General features: G+C 45.9%; 1 non-coding gene across 1 annotated transcript; it reads right to left on the bottom strand.

Annotated features, from left to right (window-relative positions):
* Positions 1–7,056: 7,056 nt before the first annotated feature.
* Positions 7,057–7,159, bottom strand: LOC123458204. Its single transcript, XR_006635501.1, has one exon. It is a non-coding gene; the product is annotated as a U6 spliceosomal RNA (small nuclear RNA).
* Between the last annotated feature and the right edge of the window lie 316 nt (positions 7,160–7,475).

Genomic DNA, 7,475 nt, shown 5'->3' with positions numbered 1-7,475 from the left:
TTCACGACTCTTCATGCGGGGGCCATTATGCACGCAGCGCGCACTCAGGAGATACTGGCCGCATTCAAGCTTAACCGAGTGGAGGAGCGTCGCTTGGATGCACCAAGGAGTGACTGATCTGACTGAATTACAGTCCACACAGGTGGCGCCTGCAGCTCAGGCCTTTCTCCTCTAAGAGGGACGTGGGGTATCTGGAGTGGTACCAAGGATGGCGTGCAAGCATGGCACATCAACCCAGGGCAAGAGAACAACTAGGGAAACAGACATTGGTCAATATCTCTATAGTAGCCAATAGCGGGAGACCACCTGACCTCATACTCTCAATAGTTTACAGAAGAGGAAGGGAAGGTCCCACTCTGGGGTTCCTAGGGGAACCACCAGAACACGAGATGCACCCTAGGATACTGGAATGGTGACCCAGACTGTGGCTCAACACTCACTAGTAGGTTGTGAAGTAGTGAGGTTTGGCCCACTTTTGCTTTTAATGAAGTGAAGAAGAGAAACGAATGGAAAGTGGAAAGAAACATCCAAGTGTGTGTGTGTCGAGGAGGGGTTGTAAGTATGGTCACCTAACATTTGGCCTCAGCTCATACGCACGGAAACACAAGTGCACACGTTGTGCGCCAGGTCAGGACGTATGAACCCGCCTTTGAAACATTTGTAAAACCCAGATGGACACGGGCGAGCGCCCTGGCTCATTACGCACTGTGTTCAGAGCCCTGTGGAAAGGACCGGCCCCGGCTCTGACCTCACTCTCAGCAGCCGTGAACCATCTAAAGGGGGGGGTTCAGTGGAATTCTAGGAGGAGGGGAGTACAAATGAGGGTAATGGGTGGAAATGATATTGATTTTTAAATAAAAATTGTATTTTAATGTTAACAAAATAAAAAGAACTCTATTATTTTCAATATAGGTTCCTGAGACCCACTTCCAGAAATGATACACAGATTATTCTGGCATCATTTTATTTTATTTTTTGTAAGTTTCCTAGGGAATTATCACAGGATAGCTTTTGGGCCAGGCATCACTATGAAATAGAAAAAATCAGCAAAGTCCTGTTCTCTGGGGATCAATCTACAAATTTCTACAGCAGGAGTCACTAGAGAGGCCCAAGCTGGCCATCATGTCTATTCTCCTTGAACATAAACAGCTCAAAGCAGGCACTTACTGTCTCACAGGATCCCCACACCTCCCGGGCCCGGACGGGCACTTGCCACAGAGTCGGTGCTCAGCAAAGGTTGACGGGACGGCAGCCCTCACTAAAGGAAAGCTCTGACCTGAGTGGTTGCTTAGCTCCCACATCACCTGTCCTTTTCTAGCCACTTTCCTTTTTGTGTAATGGAGTTTAAGGGATTCCTATAGAGGTCAAGTGAGGTAATGGACGCCTAGACTTGAGCAATCTGGCCCATGTGGCAGCACGCACCTTTAATCCCAGCACTCGGGAAGCCAAGGTTAGGAGGATCGCTGTGAGTTCCAGACCACCCTGAGACTACATAGTGAATTCCAGGTCAGCCTGAGCTAGAGTGAGACTCTACCTTGAAAAACAAAAAAAAAAGTTAAAAAAAGATATTTTCTGTGTATGGTGGTGCATGCATGCTTTTAACCCCAGCACTTGGGAGACAGAGGTAGGAATATCGCTGTGAGTTCAAGGCTATCCTGAGACTGCATAGTGAATTCCAGTTCAGCCTGGACTAGAGAAAGACCCTACCTCCAAAAAAATAAATAAATAAATAAAAATAAAAATAAATTAAAAGAACTTAGCAATGTGTGTAAAATATTAAAAATCCACACACTTGTTGGCCATGGAGGGCCCTGATGTCCCCAAAACATTATAGGCCATTGCCAAGGCCTGGCTTCCCACCAGGAATAGATGGCAAGACCCTAGTGCTGAAGACTCCACATACTTGGGCTGCAAGGCCACTGAGAAATCCTGCTTGAACTGAACTGATAACCTCCTCCATGTAGACCAGCTGAAAGAAAGCTGGAAGAAGCCATTCTGCATGCAGTTCAATGGAAGAAAGAGAAATCACCAGTGAAGATACTCAACAGTGGACACTGCAAGCCTTATATTTGGCCAGCCAGGCCAAATGAGCCAATGGGTACAATCGTGGCATGTCTGCCATGGTAGAAACCAACTGCCTTCTAATTTGACTAGAGGTCTGCTCCATGGGAGGGAATTCATCCCTGATACTGAAAACTTAAAACAAAGGTAGTCATGAGCCATAGGGGTGTAATGTCTGCTGCTGTCTGGATAAATGTATATACTATGCTTATCAAACTGCCCAGTAAGCACTTCACTTAATGTTCATACTCTTATATTAATGCTACTCTCACTTTTGGTAGAGAATCTTCTCTTTTCAGATGGCAGTGACCTTGGAATGACTCAGAAGGCATCATGGTGCTGGACAGAAGTGACTGCAGTGCTCAGTACTGCAATATCTCTATCACACCTTCCAAGGTTCAGGGTCCATTGTGGAAGAGGTGGCAGAAAGAATGTCAGAGCCAAAGGAATGGTAGGACTCCTTACAACGTTCTCCCCCCCAACACAAAATGGCCTGGGTACCCATGACCTCACAGTGCCTAACACTACCTGCAGAAGACCATCATAATAGGAGGAAAAGATCATGACATCAAAATAAAAGAGAGACTGATTGAGATGGGGAGGGTATATGATGGAGAATGGAGTTTCAAAGGGGAAAGTGGGGCAGAGGGAGGGTATTACCATGGGATGATTTTTACAGCCATGGAAGTTGTTAATTAATAAATTGAAAAAGAAATAAATAAATCAAAACAAAACAAAAATCCAGACACTATCATGCTGTTGAGATTATTTGCTATTGGGATTCTTGTTACTATTATTTTGGTCGTTACATATTATGAATTATTTGTAAGTAATGATTGGACTGAAAAGAAAGTGAGAGTGAGTATCTTAAAAAAAAAATCACTCATAGTAGGATTGTTCTACTCGGTTCCCAGAGGGTGAGAAATCTTCTGTGTGTCTCTCCAGTGTGCATTAGAGAGGTCTGCCTCCCGCATGAGCACGGCAGGCAGAGTGGAGGGACCCAGGGCAGCCCCAGAGGAGCCAGCAGAATGCTACTCCAGGAACATTCCCGAGAAAAGGGGAAAATGCAAGTCATATGAAATTGCCTCTTAGGTCTTCAGAGCCCTAACCAAGTTGAATTGCTTATTGTGACTGTGAAATATTTCACTCTCTGATATGTAGTTTTTGAACCTGGGAGAAAGGCCACAGCTGGACTGGGGAGATGACTCAGTGGTTAAAAGTGCTTGCTTGCAAAGCCTGTCAGCCTGGGTTTAATTCCCCAGTACCCACATATAGCCAGATGCACAGAAAGATTGCTCTAGGCCTTCTCCTCTCCTCTCTTTACCTCTCCACTTCCCTTTCCCCTCCCCCTCTCTGTTCCAGAAGGGTCTAGATGTCAATGAAAATTGACTAATATGCAGAGTGGCAGATGGGCAGTCACCTGTGCCCTTATCAACTCTCTTACAGGCGGCATGACAAGGCTCCCTCCCACCTGCCATCCCTGTACACTAAATCTAGGCCTTGAGGAGCCCAGGGTTTACCTGGTCTCTGCCTTCCTACACGTAGCTGATGAGAGGGCACGTGTCCGCATTGGCAGAGGCATTGCTGATATTCTTCCCGATGATGGCGGAAGGATCAGGAGTAGGAGCTAACGTTTTTATTTTGTAAATCCATGACCACTCCCCGCGACACTATAGCATGCGTTGTATGAAACACAAAACCGCGCCGCTGTAGAAAGTGTGCTTGGGGGATTCTTGTGGGTGAAATTAGAAACTTACTGAGTGGGGGTTGTCACCTGCTGCTTCTGAAGCCTATGTAAGATGGGCTTGGGTATCAGCTGGTACTGTTTATACAAACCAACAAAAGGAATAAAAAGCACCGAGTACGCATGTATTAGGCTTCTTTAGAAATACTTTTTGGATGGATTTCAGCTGAGGAAGGTTGTGAGGAGAAGTGTACAATGCGGCGCCACATTGACTTTAATGCCCGCGAGGACACTGGGTGGTGCATCAGCCGCCCCCACCACACTGATGCTTTTATAGGGTGCCCTGTGGTCTTTTCTGACTTCCTTCCACAGCCCTCCCTCTTTGTTCTCATGACAAAGGAAGAGGCTCTTTGGCCTTCTTCCTCTGGCATCTTTGCAAGGCTCTCAAACATTTTTGACACATTTTGACTTATTTATTTATTTATTTATTTATTTATTTATTTATTTATTTGAGAGCAACAGACACAGAGAGAAAGACAGATAGAGGGAGAGAGAGAGAGAATGGGCGCGCCAGGGCTTCCAGCCTCTGCAAACGAACTCCAGACGCGTGTGCCCCCTTGTGCATCTGGCTAACGTGGGACCTGGGGAACCGAGCCTCGAACCGGGGTCCTTAGGCTTCACAGGCAAGCGCTTAACCGCTAAGCCATCTCTCCGGCCTACATTTTGACATTTTTGACATTGGTACTCAGGAAACCTTCACACTGCAAGACAAAGGCGCCTCAAACCAGAACTTTGCCTCAGCTCTGTTTCTGAATGACCAAAAGCAGTTAGGGAATGCATGTCCCAATCTTTCTGAGCTTCAGGTCCCTCGTTGTTTTTGTTTGTTTGTTTGTTTTTTTGGTTTTTCAAGGTAGGGTCTCACTCTAGTCCAGGCTGACCTGGAACTCGCTGTGTATGCTCAGGGTGGTCTTGAACTCACGACAATCCACCTACCCCTGTCTCCCAAGTGCTGGGATTAAAGGCATGCGCCACCACACCCAGCTCCAGGTCCCTCGTTTTTTAAAATGAAGAGAGCCTCATTTGATATCCCCGCAGCAGGAAAATTGTAAGGATTAAATGGAATCAGAGATTCAAGAGATGTGACTTCAAGCAGAGGATTCAAGCCATTTGCAAGGAACTTCTGGTTCTTTCTGGTGGTTTGCATTCTTGTTGAACCCTTTGTTGTCAGTGTTCACTGCATAATTATCGTCAAAAGCAGTCGCTGTGGTTTAGCAGCAGCCAGTACAAGAGTATGTCCAAAGACCACTGCTGGGCTATTTCTTGAGGAAGTTCTAGGGGCTGCATTTGGAGGAGGTGGGCAGCGGTGACAAGACCCAACTCTTGGACTGGGTCTATGAGGGACTTTATAACTCAAGTGGATTGGGAGGGTGGACTGCTCACTTTAGGAAAGACAGTCAAAAGAGAAAAAAGCCCATGGTCACAGTGTTTTCCAGTGGAGTCAGGGTCCTTCAGGCCGTACCCTGGGGCCTGGACCTCACCTCTCAACGTGGCCCCATTTCACTGCTCTGGGGCTGTGTTTCCGCAGGTCTGTTAGCACCAGGATTGGGCGTACCTGGAGTAGTGAACTCTTGCTAAACTCACAGCAGACTACAATGCCAGTGTGATGCCCATGTGAGCATTAAACAGGAGAAATAGTCAACTGTGGACATGGGGGAAGATCGCATTCCCTCCGTCCTATGAGGAGAACCACATTCTAACTGGGTAACTACTGAATCAGAACCAAGGAACACAGATGTTCTCCAAAGGCATACTTGTCACAGAAGATATTTTTAAATGGCCTTCCCCATTCTTGAGTAGCTAGAGAACACTGTCCAGCCGTTTGCTAAAATCTTCAGGACAGGGTTGGGCACACAGGGAACAGATCCTTTATCTGTTCCCCAAAACAGGCTTGGCCTCCACTCCACGCTAGGCATCACGCCAAGCTTCTAGAAGGCATCTCCACCCAGCCCTTGTGGCGATGATAGGAGGAAAGGCGTATTGTTAGCACCACGTCACCTAATCTGGGGCTTAAGAGGTGACATTCGCCCGAGGACATGATATCACGTGTCAGTCAGCATCCAAACTCCGAAGCTCCTTCTCACCCTCAGCTAAGAACGTCCACTGCTCTCTCTGACCAAGTTGATTTCTGTAACCTCTGATCACGGACACCATGGAATCCTAGTGGTTAGTTTTGGTGACTCCAAGAATCCTTGAGCACTTGTCATAAACATTTATAAAGTGACTGATGAAAAGGTGACTTAAATTGCCAGATTTTGTCTCTGCCATGCCTGATTTATCTCTGTTTAATCATATCACATCATACTCCTCCCTGGTCTTCTGACAGGAATCACAGTCACAGACTACTGACACTGAAATATTCTTTCTTTCTTTCTTTCTTTATTTTTGTTTTTTTGAGGTAGGGTCTCACTCTGGTCCAGGCTGACCTGGAATTAACTCTGTCATCTCAAGGTGGCTTTGAACTCATGGCAATCCTCCTACCTCTGCCTCCCAAGTGCTGGGATTAAAAGTGTGCGCCACCATGCCTGGCTGAAATATACTTTAAAAAATATTTATTTATTTATTTGACAGAGAAAGGAAGAGAGAGAGAAAGAGAGAGAGAGAGAATGGGTGCACCAGGGTCTCCGACCACTGCAAATGAACTCCAGACATATGTGCCCTTTGTGCATCTGGCTAACGTGGGGTCCTGGGGAATTGAACCTGGGTCCTTTGGCTTTGCAGGCAAATGCCTTAACAACTAAGCCTTCCCTCCAACCAGACCTTTCTTTTTTATGGAGGAAGGAATTTATTGAAGCTGACAGATCCAGAAGAAGTTCCATAATACTAATACCAGAAGTTGGCCCCCTCTTAAAGGACTAAGCAGAGAGAAAAAAAACCAAAAGCCACACAGTGCACATCAGGAACTCCAGGTGGAACTGGGCACTTTGCATAACTTTCGATGGACTTTCAAACCCACCACCACACCTTAAGATGCACCCCGTGACACCTCCTCTTTCCAGGTGGCTGCAGATCCAAATTATAAACTAATAAAACACTGAATATATTGGGGGCCATCTATTCAAAGTACCACATTCGGCCTCTGCCCCCCAATAGATTCAAAACCATCACATGCTGTAAATTGTATTCAGTCCAATTTCTAAGGACCCCATGGTCTTTAGCAACTTAAGACAGTTCTAACGTCCCAAGTCTCATCTGAGATTTAAGATTGTCTCTTAGCACTGAGTCCTGTAAAATCAAATAAGTTACAAACTTTCAAAAACATGGGCCACTTCATGAATTTGTGAGTCATCCTTGTGCAGGGGCCATGCTAATCCTCTCTGTATCATTTTGATTTTAGTATATGCGCTGCTGAAGCGAGCCCTGAGATGGACTTTTGAGATTATGCGATTCACATTTATTCATTTTTTTCACATTTATTCTTTTACAGACAAGAAAATGCAGCCTAGAAACGCCAGATATGCTGCCCAAGGTTATCTCCTGAGCATTTGTAGAACAAGGCCGTGAAACCAGGTCCTCACAGTCAGAGGCACTCTGGAGAGCCTAACTCTCCTGTGCTGCTGCAGCTGCTACAAAAATAATGTGTTTTTGTTTTGATTTTATTATTTCACTAAAATGTAACCCTTCCCCTTGATAATGCAATGTAAATTGTGCCTGTGTCCAATGGCTCATCACC

Source organism: Jaculus jaculus, chromosome 1, assembly GCF_020740685.1.
Source record: "Jaculus jaculus isolate mJacJac1 chromosome 1, mJacJac1.mat.Y.cur, whole genome shotgun sequence".
NCBI lineage: Eukaryota > Metazoa > Chordata > Mammalia > Rodentia > Dipodidae > Jaculus > Jaculus jaculus.
This window is presented reverse-complemented; position numbering and strand designations above follow the sequence as displayed.